At 44.0% G+C, this 18777-nt stretch overlaps 1 long non-coding RNA gene across 1 annotated transcript in view; it reads left to right on the forward strand.

Annotated features, from left to right (window-relative positions):
- LOC140071411 (uncharacterized) overlaps nt 1-10442 on the forward strand; it is a 33459-nt gene extending 23017 nt beyond the window's left edge. The window contains exons 2-3 of the long non-coding RNA XR_011849127.1: nt 6959-7180; nt 10109-10442. This is a non-coding gene — a long non-coding RNA (uncharacterized lncRNA). The remainder of the gene's footprint in view (nt 1-6958; nt 7181-10108) is intronic.
- Nucleotides 10443-18777: the final 8335 nt, after the last annotated feature.

The raw sequence follows: 18777 nt of genomic DNA on the forward strand, positions 1-18777 counted from the left end.
GGAACTTTCTGATTCTTAATCCCCTGGGAATCATATTTTTATCCGAGTATGTTTGGAGTGTAGTGGAGTCCCACCAGAGCTTCATCTGGCTGATTAGTAGACTTTCGAGTTTGTGAGATAGACAGCGAAGTTGTGTTTCTGAGTCATCATTTTCAGTGGTCTGCGAAAACAGCTCTAACACTTTGTTGAGGCGATCTGGATTATTCAGTGAAGATGTATAAGGGATGGAGGGAGATGCAGAGGGTGGTGTGTCCATGCTGCGTTATTGTTTAACTGCCGTATATAATAAAAATATGTAGCAAGGCCAAGGGGAAAACTGATAACAATAAATCAGGAGGCCCCTTAACAATGTTAGAGACTGCTGGGGAGCACAAATTTTAAACCGGAGACAATGTCACAATGCAAAAAAAGAGAAAAAGGAAAAAATGGCTCACCCAGACGGATACTCTTTTGGCCTGGAGACGGCAGGTTGCACGGAGTCCAAGGTCCTATCCGGTAAGGGGACCGCCAAACAGGCAAATGAAAAAGAAAAAAAAGGGATACGGACTCCAGCAGGAAGTTAAGTAGAGTAAAAATGTACAAAAATTTATTTCATCTTCATGTTAAAAAAGACAGAACCTTTGCAGGTAGCAAGGCAGCAGACATGGAATCACACAGACAGCATGACTTAAGAACACGGAAAAAAAGAAGGAGGGAGCTTGCGGTAACGCGTTTCGGACCTTAGGCTGTGTGGTCCTTACTCATACCTGGCTCAAATGGACTCGTAGCAGGACTTAAGTAATGTCCAGTAGTATACCTGCTCGAGTTTCCGGTGGGGTCATGGAAAAAGGGCACACCCTCCAAGGGCGTGAATACAAGTAGCAAAGGAAACGATAGGAAAAGGGAGGGGGGGAGGGGGAGGGGAAAAGGAGGAAGGGGAAAGACAAAGATACATGTATGTAATATTGTAGTTATATTCCTGTACATAGGGGGCAGTATTATAGTAGTTATATTCTTGTACATAGGGGGCAGTATTATTGTAGTTATATTCTTGTACATAAGGGGCAGTATTATAGTAGTTATATTCTTGTACATAAGGACATACGACAGCACAGGTAACCAAGGATGTATACCCACAAGCTGTAAAGCATTTCTCTCTTGTAGCGCAGGCAGTGGTTTCATCACTGCACCCGCCAGCAAGCTGATGCCATGCGCAATCGTGGGTATACCAGGGCGCATGCATGATCTTAAAAGCAAAGCATCCTTGGAAACCCACGATTGTTTGTAGGAGGATATAGCGCTGAAGCTGCTGCCTGCGCTACAATAAAGAAAAGCTATAAAGATTTACCCGGCTTATTAGCAAAACATTGTTTGAATTAAGTCAATCCACTAACAATGTGACTTGTAACATTTTGCAAATCCCACCCACATCACATGACCCCGCCTACTTCATTTGACTCCACCCACAACATAGGGCCACTCTTAGAATTTTTTCCAGGGCCTCTTTAATTTCCCAGTCCGCCCCTGGGTTCTACCATCACCATAGAGGAGCTAGAGGAGTGGAGGTTCTACCATCAGCATAGACAGGGGGCATCCTCTTTACCTAGAGGAGAGGCTGTTCTCACATCAATGTAGACATTGATTCTTTCATTTGCAAGCTGTGAGACGCTTGGACTCTCTTCCGCAGGAGGTTGTATAGACTTATATTATGTTCAAGTGGGGCCTGGATGCCTTTCCAGAGATCAATAATATCACATCTTATTAGAATAAAACTTATTATAAGTTAATTTTTCTGACCGCCATATTAGGGACAACATTTTCTTTGTGGGAGTTGCCTCCTTCTCCTCCTTTTCATCCACCCAACCACTATCCAGTTATGCCGAAGAATATATGAAAATGGTAGAGCTGAGGATGGTGTATGACTAGAGATGAGCGAACATACTCGTCCGAGCTTGATGCTCGTTCGAGCATTAGCGCACTCGAAACTGCTCGTTGCTCGGACAGCGTCTAGATTTTTGGCGGCCAGAAACAGAGCCAATCACAAGCCAGGAGACTCTGCACTCCACCCAGAATGACGTGGTACCCTTACACGTCGATAGCAGTGGTTGGCTGGCCTGATTAGGTGGCCCTGGAATAGACTAGCCCCTGCCCGAGCTGCTCGGATCATTCTCTGTCTGTCTGCAGAGAGCTGCTGCTGGTCAGGGAAAGCGTTAGGGTGTTCTATTAGAATAGTGTTAGGCAGGAGTGATTCTACAAGAACCCAACAGCCCTTGTTAGGGCTACAATAGCGTTATATATATTTTTTTTTATTTTTTTTTATTTGCTTGTGGCTGGGCTTGCTGGCACTAGTAGTGCAGCTAGTACCATATTGTGACGAATTTGCAGGGAGACTTGCGACCGTTATATCCATCTCAAACACCTAAGTGGGACAATTTATTAGGGGTTTGATTGAATTAGGCACAGTCTGCTGATTTTTTTATGTTTTTTTTCAAAAGTGAAAGTCACAGACACAGCACAAAATCCTTTTGTGTGCTGTCAGTGTAGGCTAGAAACTAGCCATAGCAATCATCACCTTCTGTGGTTGCTGTGTGATTTCTTCTGCACGTTTTGTTCTATAAAAAAATTAAAAAACACAAAAAATTAAAAAAAACAAAACAATAAACATAAAAAAACCCCCCAAAATTTTCCAGTTTATATTTCTGTTTTGTCTATATAATAGACTTTAATTTTGAGAATGTTGAACCCGAGGGCTAGGGGTAGAGGACGAGGGCGTGGGCGTCAAACTACTGCAGGGGTCAGAGGCCGTGGTCCAGGGCGGTGTGAGACACCACCTGCTGATGAGGGAGCAGGGGGACGCCGAAGAGCTACACTCCCTAGCTTCATGTCTCAAGTTACTGGGACTTGTGGTAGAGCACTGTTGAGGCCAGAACAGTGAGAACCGGTGATGTCGTGGATTGCGGACAATGCTTCTAGCCATTTGTCCACCAGTCAATTTTTCCACGCAGTCCACCCATGTAACCCAAGTGAGTGCTCCTCCACCTCAACCTCCTTCCCCCCCAGTCTGCCCCATCCCAGGAAAATTTGGCATTTGAGCCGGCATACTCTGAGGAACTGTTTTCTGGACCCTTCCCAGAGTCACAAACCACATGTCCGGTTGCTGCTGAGCTCTTTCCCGATGCCCAGGTTTTCCTCCTGTCGCAGTCTGTGGGTCATGATGACCATCTTGACGTAGTGGAAGAAGTGTTTAAAGAGGTGTCGGACGATGAAGAGACACGGCTGTCAGATAATGGTGAAGTTGTTGTCAGGGCTGGAAGTCCGAGTTGGGAGCAGACTGAGGGATCGGAGGATGATGAGGTGACAGACCCAAGCTGGCTTGATAGGCAGGGTGAACACAGAGCTTTTGAGATGGAGGCGAGTCCTATAGGAGAACAGGTTGGAAGAGGCGGTGGTGGGGCCAGACGGAGAGGCAGGGCCAGAGCTGGTGCATCAGCGCCAAATGTTTCACGTAGTGAAGCTTCCGTGGTGAGGGCTAGATTTTCAGAAGTCTGGAGGTTCTTTAAAGAAACACCGGATGACCGACGGTGGTGTGCAACCTGTGCCACACCAGGATCAGCAGAGGTTCCACCACTACTAGCTTAACCACAACCAGTATGTGCAGGCATATGAATGCTAAACACCCCACTCAATGGAACCAAGGCCGATCACCTTCGGCCAGGTCCACCACGGCTCCTTCCCCTGTGTCATTTGCTGCCTCTGCTAGTCAGCACCCTGCCCAGGACCCCGGCACAATCACCTCCCCGGCGAAAACCACACATTCGCCTACACGATCCTCCACAGCGTCTACCAATGTCTCCATGCGCAGCGTTCAGCTCTCCATACCCCAGACGCTGGAGCGCAGGAGGAAATACTATGCAACCCACCCACACACCCAAGCCCTCAACGTCCACATCTCCAAATTACTCAGCCTGGAGATGCTGCCCTATAGGCCAGTAGAGACCGAGGACCTTCGCAACCTCATGGCGGTGGCCGCCCCTCGGTATTCGGTCCCCAGCCGCCACTACTTTTCCTGATGTGCCTTCTTAGTGCTGCACCAGCATGTGTCAGACAACATCATCCGTGCCCTGACCAACGCCGTTTCTGACAACGTCCACCTGACCATGGCCAAGTGGACAAGTGCTGCCGGGCAGGGCCACTATATGTATTGCTGACGGCACAATGAGTTAACTTGGTGGAGGCTGGGACCGAGTCTGACCCTGGGGCCGCTCATGTACTGCCGACGCCGAGGATTGCGGGGCCTACCTCGGTCACGGTCTCTCAGGCCTACTATGCCTCCTCCTCCTCCCGCCCCTCCTCCACCTCCTCCTCCGAATTACCATCCGTGGGCATGGCACCATCAGTCGGTATCTCTAGGCGCAGCAGCTGTGCCGTCGCTAAGCGAAAGCAGGTGGTGCTCAAACTGCTTAGCCTAGGCGATAAAAGGCACACCGCCCAAGAGCTATTACAGGGCATCATGGCACAGACCGATCTGTGGCTGGCACTGCTGAACCTGAAGCCTGGCATGGTTGTGTGTGACAACAGCCGTAACCTGGTGGCGGCTCTGCAACTCGGTAGACTGACACATGTGCCATGCCTGGTCCATGTGTTAAATCTCATAGTTCAGCGGTTCCTCAAGACATACCCCAATCTGTCTGATTTGCTCATGACGGTGCGCCGCATCTGTGCGCATTTCAGAAAGTCCAGCACAGATGCTGCCACACCCAGGGCAGCGCAGCGCCGCCTCCAACTGCCCGCTCACCGACTGTTGTGCGATGTGCCCACGAGGTGGAATTCAACATTAACCATGTTATCCAGAGTTTACCAGCAGCGCATAGCGATTGTAGACTGCCAGATGTCAACTTCCACCAGAACTGGTAGTCAGGTCAGTCAGCTTCCTCAAGTCTACAATGAGGAGTGGACATGGATGTCTGATATCTGTCAGGTGCTGAGTAACTATGAGGAGTCAACACAGATGGTCAGTGGCGATGCCACCATCATCAGCCTCACCATCCCGCTGCTTGGCCTGTTGAAAAACTCTCTGGTCAGCATGAAGTCGGAAGCTTTGCACTCGTCACAAGAAACAGGGGAAGAAGATTCCCTTGTTGATAGCCAAAGCACCCTCCGGTCTGTTTCTCAGCGCATATCGGAAGAGGTGGAGGATGAGGAGGAGAATGTTGGCGAGACAGAAGAGGGGAGCATTGCTCAGTCCTTCACTGTTCAGCGTGTATGGGCAGAAGAAGAGGAGTTGGAGGAGGAAGAGGAGGAGGAGGAAATGGAGAGTCAGGCCAGTGAGGGGAGTGAATTCTTGCTCGTTGGTACTCTGGCGCATATGGCAGATTTCATGCTAGGCTGCCTATCCCGTGACCCTCGCGTTCAAAGAATTTATTCCAGCACCGATTACTGGGTATTCACTCTCCTGGACCCACGGTACAAGCAAAATCTTTCCACTCTCATCCCTGTAGAGGAAAGGAGTGTGAGAATGCATGAATACCAGCAGGCCCTGGTGCACAATCTGAAATAGTATTTCCCTTCTGACAGCGCTAGCGGCAGAGTGCGTAGTTCTGCGGGACAAGTAGCGAGGGAGAGTAGGCGAGCAGGCAGCTTGTCCAGTACTGGCAGGGGTACGCTTTACAAGGCCTTTGCCAGTTTTATGTCACCCCAGCAAGACACTGTCACCTGTCCCCAGTCTCGGCAGAGTAGGGCTGATCTTTACAGAAAGATGGCGAGGGAGTACGTAGCTGACCATACCATCGTCCTAAATGATCACACAGCTCCCTACAACTACTGGGTTTCAAAGCTGGACATGTGGCCCGAACTGACGCTGTACGCCTTGGAGAATCTTGCCTGACCTGCCGCTGGTGTGTTGTCAGAGCGGGTTTTCAGTGCAGCTGGTGGCATAATCACCTATAAGCGTACACGCCTGTCGACTGACATTGTATTGTATTGTCAGGTAAAACTGATACAAATACTACTAAGATTAGTACTGTTAGGTAAAATTGATACAAAAAGTTCTAGGACTTTTAAGGTCAAATACAAATGAAATCAATTACTTTCAAATAACAGCGATGAAACTAGCTCTAAAACATGTAGTTTGTAGTTGGAATAAATCTTTATTAAAATTTCAGTAGAAATTATTTAAATTACAGCATAATTTAAAAATTAACATTGATTATATCATATTATCAGTACAAAAATCAATTTTTAACATAATTATAAAACACACAAATAAAACACAGTACTTTCTTGTAAGCCAATAAGACTGCGGCTGGCCTGTTCCATACTGGACGCTGTCCTACATTGACTATTTTAAACATTTGGGCAAATAATTCTGAAAAGCTGAAAATTGAAAAAATTAGAAAAATCTATTTTGTTTTAAGAATTTTCAACAAATTTGGTTTTGTAGTTGCAAGAAGTATCACAAAAATTTTCAACTAACTTGAAGCACAATGGGGGAGATTTATTATGCTGTAAAAGAAATGTCACATAAATCTCCTCCTCTCTTCCTCTTTCCTGGTTTTTCCAACCTGCACAATACTTCAGGCATTTCAGGACAGAGTCCCGGAGGGAATGTGAGGGAGGGTCAGGCAAAGGCATGAACGGCCGGCCCGCTGCTTTTACTATAGTATCTGCCAGAAAATCGGCATAGACTATAGCCAAAAACTCAGCCGGTTCAGACCTGGTCCAAACTGGTGGAGTTTGCTCCCAATATTAAGAAGCAAACCTTCCAATCATAATGAATTCCCCCAGGAGTAAACAATGTCAGAATCACCTGGATATGGTAAAGTCTTCCAACGTTATAATCATAAGTCGGATTAGAAAAAAAGGGCCGTGTCAGGAAGACGCAAAATGGCATAAAGTTTTTTAGAGGATAATTTTATGACTTCCTCCATATTTGACATAATTTTACTAATACATTTGATTGATTTCATTTTCTTTATGGAAGGTCCACCGTTATCTACAAGCAATGATGCATCTGAATGGATCCGGGACACAACAAAAAAGTTTCCTTGACAATGGACAAACAGAAGTCACCTACATCATTAATAATGTTATTTTAAAGAATCAGTTGAACTGGATTCCAGTGGGAATATCCAAATTAAGCTCAGTGGGCGGCTTGAAATTTTGGCTTTTAACAGAAAATATAATTTGGAAAAACAATGCAAAAGTGAGTTGTGGGATGATTTCTATCCTTACTTTCTCAGGACGTTTATTACTGGAATATTTTATGGCAGGGGGGAATGTGGAAAGAGAAAATACAGGGATCTTGGTCTCTTATATTAGTGCAGCCGTAATCATGATGGAGAACTTGTATATGAATGTTGTCTGCTTTCTGCAGATCCTCATCTCTCGATGCTCACCAAGATGTTTACCTGGAGAGAGGAAAGTGACAGGTTCTGACATACACCTGTGCTGTTACCAATGTGCCCCATGTGCAGAAGGGGAAATATCTAATACGTCAGGTAGATCTGATGGACCATCTATTGCCTACACATGACAGGTCACATGTAACACTAGTACATCCGAGGGCATCACTCTATAACACACTCGTTGTGATGGGAAATTTAGAAGGGAACCTGAGAGACACTACTCAGACACTTAATCATAGCACTGAGTAAAGACTCAACCTCAGCTGTTCAATTACTATGGATGTTGGGGAAAGGTCAAAATCAGTATTTCACATATTATTCGCAATGGTTTTTTAGCTTTAGGTAGTCTAATAAATGTAAACGTTTTTATTTTACCATTAATGTGACTTTTCAGGGACTTGTTCTATGTCTGACAGCCAGAGACTCGTCCTGCTTCTACAATCCATATAGGAGCAGCAGAAGCTGTAGCAACACCATAAGACATCACTATAGGAGGGCGGTTCAATAAGTCCCTGTGTTTAATGACAGAGGGCGTTCCTGAGAGAAGTTGGTGTTATCATCGTGTGCTGCTATCTATCAAGCAATGGCAAAACAAATTGCAGACTGATTGATTGGTTGGTTTGGATTTGGCAGCCATTTTCCTAAGACGTGTTGGTGATTTTCGCTAAGATGGAACAAGAGCAGTATCGTTCGGTAATTTGCTTTTTTTTTGGGATGTGAGGAGATAAAAGCAAAGTTGGATGCTGTTTATGAGGGACTCTTTGCCATCTATGAGCACAGTTAGATATTGGTTCAACAAATTTAAACGTGGGCAAACATACGTTTTTGATGAGGAGCGACCAGGACGCCCGGCAGACACGGTTGCTGAGGAAATTGTTCAAAAAGTACACGACATGATACTTGCTGATCAACGAACGAAAGTGCACAAAGTAGCAGAGGCCGTAGTTGGCGATGAAAAAATTGTCGGCCCGATGAGTGCCGTGATTGCTCACAGTGGACAACAAGTGGATGCTGTTGATAACTTCGAAGCTTTGTGTTTGGAGAAATTTCAGAGAGATCCGAAGGAGTTTTTGCATCAAGTCGTTGATGAAACCTGGGTTCATCATGTCACACCCGAAACTAAGCAACAAGCAAAACAATTGAAGGAGACATGCCAATGGCAAAAAAGAAGGTGCTGTTTCACCACGATAACGCACCAGCACATTCATCCGGAGTTGTCGCCACCAATCTGCATGAATTGCGTTATGAATTGCTGCCGCACCCCCCAGTATTCACCTGATCTGGCTCCCTGCAACTTTTACTTGTTCCCTAACATGAAGAAATGGCTTGCGAGAGAAAAATTTAGCTCAAACGAGGAAGTTATGGCCAAGACAGAGGCGTATTTTGGAGAGTTTTTTTGGAGAATTTTTTAGAGGGGTTATAAAAATGGCAGGAACGTTGGGAGAAGTGAATCTTTCTAAAAGGGGACTATATTGAAAAATTGAAAAAAAAATTTCTAACATGGGTATTTATTGAACCGCTCTCATAGACTACCATCAAAAGACAGTGAATAATCATAGGGGAAATTAATGGGGAAAGGCTCTTTTATTTATTTATATTCATTGCTCAGATACAACCTACACTGAATTTATTGAATCACTGCAAGTCCACCTGTTACTATAAGAAATATCTCGATTTTGGTAGAATGTCTGAATTTGTTTTTCTATTTTTTTATGTTTTGCCCTTTCCAATATCCATAGAAAAACCATGACTGACCGTTTTATTACTCAACCACTAAAAGAATTGTCACAGACATGTACATAATGCCACTAAGGATATATGAAGAGGTCTCAGAGGCTGAGCCATATTCATACATGATGAGTGTCGGCTGCATTATGCTGCAAACACCTACTGCTAACAAGTGCAAACAAAGGGGGACTAACCATTTACCTGCTGGAGTGCCGCCATCTTGGATGTTCTTGTTACTTCACAAAAGTCCCCAATGATCCAATCCCATGGCAGCCTGGACTCTGTATGAGGCTCCATGACCCGTCATTCCTGATCCATAGCACATTTTCCACATACTGCAATAATGTAGTATTAAATTATATGGTAGGAATGATCAGACAGTAAAAGATAAAGTTAAGTAAAAAGTAGTAAAAAAGTTATTAGTGTCCGAATAGGGCAAAATGAAAAAAAAACTATAGGAATAAACCACAGGGGTCACTTGGAGTTCACGAAAGACATAAAAACTAATTCTTAAATAAAATTTCACAAATACGTCTTTTCTACAATTTAATCGCATTTGGAATGTTTTTCTGGTTCTCAATAACTGATATGGAATATGTAAGGCGGTCACTAGGAAGTACAATTTCTTAGAAAGAAAACAAGCCCTCATAAAGCTTTGTAAAGATAAAACACAAAGCACAGAAAACTAAAAAAAAACACAGGGTTAACATTTAATTAATGTAATTGTTTTTGCATCAATGCATCAGAGATCTATACATTTAAATAGGGATGTATGAGGGCTTGTTTCTTAGGGGGTGAGTTCTATTCTTCAATATTACTGTTATTTACAATATATATTTCAATGAACTTTCGACTTTCTAATCTGATTGAAAATTCTGTCTTTATTAAAGCTAAACTGTTCTGTTTTCCCCTGTAACTTTAAATGGTTAGTCATCTGCAGTGCATTTTACATATAAAAAATATGGGGATAATCCTTAATTTTATTTTCTCTGTTACAGATAGTAAAGATTGCATGAAATGTCCAGAAGATTCGTGGCCCAATGAGAACAGAACATCCTGCGTATTGAAAGACTTAGAATATTTATCTTATGCTGAGGATATCATTTCCATCGCTCTTTTTTGTTTATCACTTTTCTTCTGTATTATGACTGTTTTGTTACTTTTAATTTTTGTTTTAAATCATAACACCCCCATAGTGAGAGCCAATAACAAGAACCTGAGCTTTGTTCTCCTGGTCTCCATCATGCTGAGCTTCCTCTGTGTCTTCTTGTTCCTCGGTCGTCCTGTGGATATAACCTGCATGTTACGTCAGATCTCTACTGGAATATTCCTCTCAGTGTCCATCTCCTCATTGTTGGCCAAGACCATCATGGTTTACATTGCCTTCAAAGCCACCAGGCCTGGAAGTGTGTGGAGAACATGGACTGGAGTGAGACTCCCTAATTGTGTGCTCCTGATCTGCTCCTCGATCCAGGTTGTACTCTGTATGAGTTGGGTGACCCTCTCTGCTCCCTTCCAGGAGCTGGACACACACTCTTATAAGGAGAAGGTCGTAGTTCAGTGTAATGAAGGGTCAGATCTTTGGTTCTACTCTGTCCTGGGTTATATGGGGGTTCTGGCTGCGGTTAGTTTTATTACAGCTTTCTTAGCCAGGACATTACCGGACAGTTTTAATGAGGCCAAGTACATCACCTTCAGCATGCTGGTGTTCTGCAGTGTCTGGATCGCCATGATCCCGGCTTATCTCAGCACCAGAGGGAAATACATGGTGGCCGTGGAGATATTTGCCATCCTGACCTCTAACGCTGGGCTGCTGGGATGTATATTCCTCCCAAAATGTTATATTATTCTATTCAAGCCTGAGCTAAATACAAGAAAATATATACTAGAACATAAACAAGCTATCTTACATCAGTAATCCGGGGGGGGGGGGGGGGGGAGAGCAATTTATGGTTTCCCATTATCCGGGTTCCTCTCCTCTTTTACATAATACACTTATTCTTTTTCATAAGGCTGAACCTTACTTCATTCTGCTTTTTCAACTTCACTTAGCTCATTTTGCTATATCTCTTTTGTTATGATAATCTACCGATCTGTCCCATATTGCCAAGAATCTCCCTTCGCCCAGGATATAAGTTTTTTTAACCGGTAAATTTCCATCACTTTATTCTTCCATAACTCTCTTGTTTCCAGAGTGTAGGGATCAGTAATCTAGCTGCCATCAAAAGTAGTGTCGGTAGGTCATGTCTCTTTGGCTGGAATATCAGTCGGGCGCCAGAGATGGATGAGACCCTAGGAATACATATGCTACAGATATCCTCTATTTCCTGTAATTCTTTATCCAAGAAGGGCTTTATGAATGGGCACTCCCACCAAATGTGTAAATAAGTGCCTCCCTTCCTCCTGCATCTCCAACAAGTCGGTAAAATCTCAGGATTGACCGTATGCAAGAAATTTGGCGCCTTGTACCATCTACATAATAATTTGAACAAATTCTCCTCAATACTAATACACCTAGAGAACCCTATTGAAGTGCCTAGTATCCGTCTCATTTATGGCTCCGTGAACACCTCACCCCTGAGGTAATTGTGCGGTAAATCAAGGACACTCTCTCTTTATTGGGCATGCTCCCTGATATGTAAGCCTCCATTTGTGTTATTGGCTGATAAGGTTGGTAGATTTCACACAAAGCTGTTACTATCCTCATTATAGAGTGTTTCTGAAGAAAGTCCAAAATTTTGCATTCCTTTCTTATGTGTGCAGCTACTTCACTTGTGGACCGCTATACATCTGCAATGTCTCTCAAGGAAAGCCCATGCAGCCTGCCCCAGTGCGAGGCTACAGGATTTAGTCTACTGTCTGTTAGGAATGGGATGAGACTGGCTGGGGTGAGGGGTGAGGGGCTACTAAGCAGGGGCCTTGTGTTCAGTATTTTCTGCATTACTTTGAAGGGGCCTTGTACTAATATACCTTGTTTGTCTTCTCTAGCTTTTAAGTTATCAATACCCCATAGGAGTAGCTGATTGTTGACCATGAGTTGCAATCTTACTATGTCAAGATATAAATTCTTGCACTTAGGGGAAACTAATTCAGCCCATATATTAATCTGGACTGCCCTAATCTGGAGCACATTTGGCATGTTGATGCCTCCTTCGGTTTTCTTCTGTGAAAAAATGTTATAATTTATACAGGGACTACCACTGTCCCTAAGGAACCTAGTGAATAGCCTTTGTAGTGTAGTGAAGTAGGCCGTCGTGAGCTTGATCGGGGCAACCTGTACGAGGTAGGTAATTATTGGCATGATATCCAAGGTTTGCAGGAGGTTTTTCCTTCCAAACCAGGACAGGAAGGGGATTTGCATAGCCTCAATGGAGGCCACAAGAGGTTGGAAGTATAGTTTGGAATATCAGTGGGGTTCATTGGAAGCTTCATTCCCAAATATTTAATTGAGTCTTTTGGCCATTGTAGTGGAGACTTATACTTAAGGGTCTCTATTTGGGAAGGGGTATGGTTCTATTAAGTATCTCTGACTTTTCTAGATTTATCTTGAAAAATGAGAGCCTACCAAACTCCTCAAACAAATTTGTAAACACTGGCAGGGAGATCTCTGGGTTTGTGGTGAAAATCAGTAGATCATCCACAAATGCGGCTGTCTTGTGGTGGTATCCCCCAACCTCAACTCCTTTTATCTCCTGCTTAAGTTGAATACTTATGAGCAGAGTCTCTATTACCAGTAGGAACAAATAAGGGGACAAGGAGCAGCCCTGACACATCCCATTTGTGATTCTAAAAGTCTCTGATAAGGTGCCATTGAGTCTTACGGATGCACTAGGGTAAGTATAGAGTGAATACACTCCTTGGATACATTTTGGTGGAAAGCGATATGCCTCAAGTTCTTTTCTCATGAAGACCCAATTAACTCTGTCAAATGTTTTCTCAGCGTCGGTCCCTATTAGCACTAATGGCATTTTATGCAGTTTTGCATATTCAACCAGATAAATGGCTCTACAGGTGTTCCCGAGTCCCTGCCTGCCTTGTTCAAATCCAGTTTGTTCTGGTGACATGAGATTGGGAATTAGACCACTTAGTCTGGCTTCCATAGCTTTAGCTCACCACTTTACATCCTTGTGGAACAGCTAGATAGGCTTGTAACTAGAGATGGGCGAATTTGTTAAAATTAAATTTGTCCCGATTTACCAAATTTTTGGAAAAAATTCAATTCGACCAGAATCGAATCATGACGAATCACGTTAAAAAACTGGTATTTCCTGGCTGCAGAGAGCATGTAGGATGTTGTAGAACGTTGTGCCATGCTTAAATATGCATAGGGAGCGTGGTTTGGGCTTCAAACAATGCTGTGCTTTAGTATGACACGCACATGACCGCCGCCGCTCTTAGAATCACTTCACTCTTCACTTCCATGTGCATTTACAGAGGCCAACTTCCCCAAATAAGCGAAGTGGGAACGCAGCCTGACAAGGTAACGTCTGTGCCAGCTCGAAAGGACTGAGCCGAGGGCCAAGATCCCACTGTAACATCACAGAGTGCACTCTTTTTACCCTGACATCAGAGGATTCCATAGATTACGACAGAACCTGTTCTGTAAAGCACAGATACATGTAGAAACCCCCCAAAAGAGTGCAGAGGGTGTCGGCAATAATTCTGCATTGACGTCACTGATCATTTTGCCTTTCATTTCGATGGTGGTTGAAAACAGCATTATGGAAATCACAAGGTGTTCCAGGGAGACAGCGGTCAGTTGGCAGCAGCATGAGTAGGCCGCAGAGTGGCACAATGACAAATTAGGGAGGTGGCAAAAACATGGCACAAGAGTGGCACAATGACAGAGCATGGAGGTGGCGGTGGCAGCAGCAGCAGTAGGAGGTCACAAAGTGGCACAATGATAGAGTGTGGAGGTGGCGGAAGCAGAAGCAGCAGCAGGAGCCCACAGGTGGCAGCAACATGAAAAGCCACATGGTGGCACAATGATAGAGTGTGGAGGTGGCGGCAGCAGGAGCCCACAAGTGGCAGCAACATGGTGGTAGCAACAGGGAAAGCCACAGAGGGATAAAGTGTGGAGGTGATGGCAGCCGAAGCAGCAGCAGAAGGAGCTGACAGAGCCCACAGCAGAGGAGGTCAAATGGTGGTCCAATGACGAAGTTTAAAATTTCAAGATTAGAGACGCCACATGCATCTTGCATTACAGTTTTCCAGAAAATATCCGGTCTTTGCCCAAAAAGAACTGCAAAGGTAGCACCGGCAGCAGCAGGAGGAGCAGGAGTTCAGAGGTGTGGAGGTGGAGGCAACATGGTAGGCCACCGAATGGCACAATGAAATAGTGTGGAGGTGGTGGCAGCAGAAGCAGCAGCGGCAGGAGCCCGCAAAGGCCACAGCAGAGAAGGCCACATTGTGGTCCAATGACGAAGTTTGTTATGAATTCAAAGTTGAAATGTTCCATTTTAATTTGAAGGTTAGAGACGCCACATGCATATTGTGGAGGTGACGTCAGTAGCAGCAGCAGGAGCCCACAGAGTGGCACAATGATATAGTGTGGAGGTGGCATCGGTAGCAGCAGCAGCAGGAGCCCACAGAGTGGCACAATGTTATAGTGTGGAGGTGGCGTCAGTAGCAGCAGGAGCCCACAAGGTGGTACAATGATATAGTGTGGAGGTGGCGTCAGTAGCAGCAGCAGGAGCAGGAGTCTACAGAGTGGCACAATGATATAGTTTGGAGGTGGCGTCAGTAGCAGTTGCAGCAGGAGCCCACAGATTTGAACAATGATATAGTTTGGAGGCGGCGTCAGTAGCAGCAACAGCAGCAGGAGCCCACAGAGTGGCACAATGATATATTGTGGAGGTGTAGTCAGTAGCAGCAGCAGCAGCAGCAGGAACCCGCAGAGTGGCACAATGATATATTGTAGAGGTGGAGTCAGTAGCAGCAGCAGGAGCACACAGAATGGCACAATGATATATTGTGGAGGTGGTGTCAGTAGCAGCAGCAGGAGCCCACAGAGTGGCACAATGATATATTGTGGAGGTTGCGGATAATTCCAGTCCCTGTTAAAGATGATAGGAGGCAGATTGAGCAACTGGAAGCAGATGTGTGGCATCAGGCGTGTGGCATCAGGATAGTGGCTGAGGCAGGTAGTTAGAACCCAGATTTAATTTCTCAACGTTTAGGGGAGGTATGGCAATTTGCATTATAAAGACACCCCATAACTGACATCTCACTACTGCAGATGCATGAATGTGAAACAGATTTCTTCCTATTCGATTTTGTCACTAAATAGAACTGCTATTTTGGGTATACAGGTCCCCCATAAAGAACATCCAGTGATTGCAGCAGGAATCGCTACTGCACAGTACAGTAGCAGCACAGGCAGCACATGAAGTGTGAAGTGCCGAGATTGAAAATGGCTGGATTTTATAGGGCTGTGTGACATCACATAAGCCTTCTGGTCGCTGATTGGCTTACAGGTCTGCAGATGTCATCGGGGGTGTTCCTAGAGTTTTCTGCCCATGTAACACGTTGTGCTCGCGCCCATTTAGCATTCCACTTTGTTAGAATCTATTCGCTCATCTCTCGCTGTAACTACTGCACATTGCGGGATCCTTCCCTTTCTTGAGTTTTACAGAGATGTGCTCTTCCATTGTCTTCTGCGGAAGATTCTCTCCCTTCATCCACTTATTGCAAATGGACGCAAAGTGGGGGAGGAGAAGGGTCTGCAATTTTTTTATAGTATATGGTGGGAATCCCGTCAGGATCTGGTGCTTTGCCCACTGGAATAGATCTTAGCACATTCCTTAGTTCCTCTGTGGTAAATGGCCCTTGCAGGAGGTTTTGGTCCTCAACTGATAGGGTCGGAATATTTAGCTGCCCTGAAAATTTTTCAATGTCCCCTGTATCTGGTGTGTCTAGGGATGAGGAACGGTTGTATAGACCCTCATACAAAGTCCTAAAGTCACTTGCTATCTGTCTGGTGTCTTGGGTCTTAGCACCAGAGGCCAGCTTAATCTCTGATACATATGTCCTCTCCTTCTGCTTTGTGACCCAGTATGACATTAACCTGCCCCCTCTGTCTCCGTGAGCATAGAATCTGCTTTTAGCTGCTAACATAAGTTTAGCCGTTTTGTCGTTGAGTACGTTTTTAAACTTCTTGTCGCGATTCTGTCAGTTCTGATAATACCTCTTGTGCTTTGGTCTTTTTATGTGCACTTTCTAGAGTCGAGATTTTAGTGAGCATTTCATTTGATAAGCTGATTCTTTTCTTTATAACATAAGATCCAATTAAAATGAACTCCCCCCTCAGTGCGGTTTTATGAGCCTCCCAAAGTAGGGCTGAGGCCATGTTCTCTGTCTTATGCCTTTTAAAGTAAGTCTCTATCATGGTTTTGAGTTGTTCAAAATGCTGTGGGTCCTCAAATATAGTGTGATTGAAGGACCACCTCCAGTCTCCCCTAGTGATCCCTGGTATATCTATAGTGTACAGCAGAGGGGCGTGATCAGACAGTAGGATATTTCCCACCAGCGATATGTGATGTTGTTGTGATGTGAATGTATAGTCCAGTCGACTGTCCATTTGGTGCGTGTTGGAACAGTATGTCTACTCTCTCTGCTCAGGATGGAGTAGTCTCTAAGTATCTGTAAGTAAGTATAATGCATCCTTCAACGTATTTTTTTTGTAACTCTCTTTTTATTGCTTTGTTATAACATAGCATGTAACAAATACAACAATACATGTATTACAATAGATACAAATGACGGCTTAAAGTATCAAAGTTTCCAAAGTGTAATTGTATTTCAAGCAATAGATGTAAAAAAGAAAGATAACCTATAGAATAACAGAGAACATAGAACAATGCCCATATAAGTTCCTCCGATTGGTTTAATGAGTTTAGATATGCTACTATTAGATTTATAATCATAATTGGTGGACAGATAGGAATTCCGTCCATGCTGCCCACTGTTTTTCACACGAAGTTTGCGGACCATTAGTCTTTGCCATGAGAACTTCCATTTTATAATTATTATTAACTATACAAAGGATTTCTTGTATAGAAGGGAGAGAAACTGATTTCACATTTTTAGCTATTAAGATTCTGGTTGTATTTAAACAATGAGAGATAATTGTTGCATGGTTGAATGGATTATTTCCCATACCTAGAGACAGCAAGGCAATACCCGGATCCCAGGGAATTGGATATGGAATGATGGCTCTTCATTTTAAATGGATTGAGTTCCATAATCCTTGGACTTTTTTACAATGCCAGAAGACATGCAATAAGGAGCCTGTTTCTTTTCTACATCTCCAACATAAATTTGAGGGATTTTGATACATTTTTGCCAATCTATACGGTGTTAAGCTCCTCCTATACATGAGTTTCCTCGCTGTTTCTTGGTGAGTGACACACTTGGATGTGCTAGCAGAAAGTGACAAAGCATCATCCCATGAGGAGGAGTCATACACTTTGTTTAATTCTTGTTCCCATTTTGTCTGAAATGGTAATTTACCTTCATTGTCTAGAAGAAGTATTTCTTTGTATCCTTTTTTGTAGCTTCTTTTTTCTGGAAGAAGGCATTATATAAGGGCCCCTGACATGCAGGAGAAGACTGGAAGGTCTGTAAGATTTCTCTTATTCTTAGATATTTATAAAAATCGCTTTTGGGGAGGAGATATTTTTCTCTAATGTTTCAAAAGGTGTTGAGAATTTTGTCAGAAGTGATATCCTTGATGTTGGTGATCCCTCTATTTTAGGCGATATTCTCTGGATTGTGTCCATAGATATTTCTGCTATGTCAAGCAAAATTAACTTCTTTGTAGGAAAGTCTCTGTTCCATAAAAATAACCCTGCAGTGATAGTGGGTGAGATATACTTCGGAATTTTCCTTGTAATAGCTGTCTGCCATAATAATGATTGCATATTTGTTTGGTTTGACAAATCGGATTCAATTTCAACCCATTGTGGGTCATTTGCTTACCCGGTCCTGTCGCGATCTAGCGATGCGTTCTCCGACAAGGATTCGGGTCTTCCGGCAATTCTCTAAGGTTGTGCGCCCGATGTCCACCAGGTGTCGCTGCTGCTCAGAGGTCCGCCGAGGTCCGATGGAGTTCACCTGGTTCTTCTCGGTGCATGTAAGTGTTTGATTTTGCGACACAAATCGTTTTTTAAATTCTGCGGTTTTTCCGAATCCGTTGGATTTTCCATCAACCACTCCCCCCATTTCTGTCGCGTGAAAGCCGGCGCCCATGCGCCACAATCCCGGCGGAATTCGGTGCAAAACGGAAAAAGTCTGGAAACCCGATGAAAGTGCGGCCGCGGAGCCCTTAGTAAATGAGCCCCATTGTTTAGAAACATCGTTAATCCACCAAGCTTTCACTTGGTCTAATATTGTGGCATAATAATATGCTTTAATAAAGGGACAATTTCACCCACCTTTATCCAGGGGTAAATGTACTATTTTAGCTTTTTTGGATTTCCAAATAAATTTCTGCAACACCTATTATCTGGAATTATAACAGGAATATTCCGGAAAAGAATACAGTATTTTTGGTAGAAGTATCATTTTAGTAGCGGCTATTCTTCCTAGCCAGGAAATTGGATAGTTAGAAAAGGTTTGGACATCCTTTTGTAATTGATCTATTAGGAAGGACTAATTAGTTGTAGTA

The sequence above is a fragment of the Engystomops pustulosus genome, chromosome 7 (assembly GCF_040894005.1).
Source record: "Engystomops pustulosus chromosome 7, aEngPut4.maternal, whole genome shotgun sequence".
Lineage (NCBI taxonomy): Eukaryota > Metazoa > Chordata > Amphibia > Anura > Leptodactylidae > Engystomops > Engystomops pustulosus.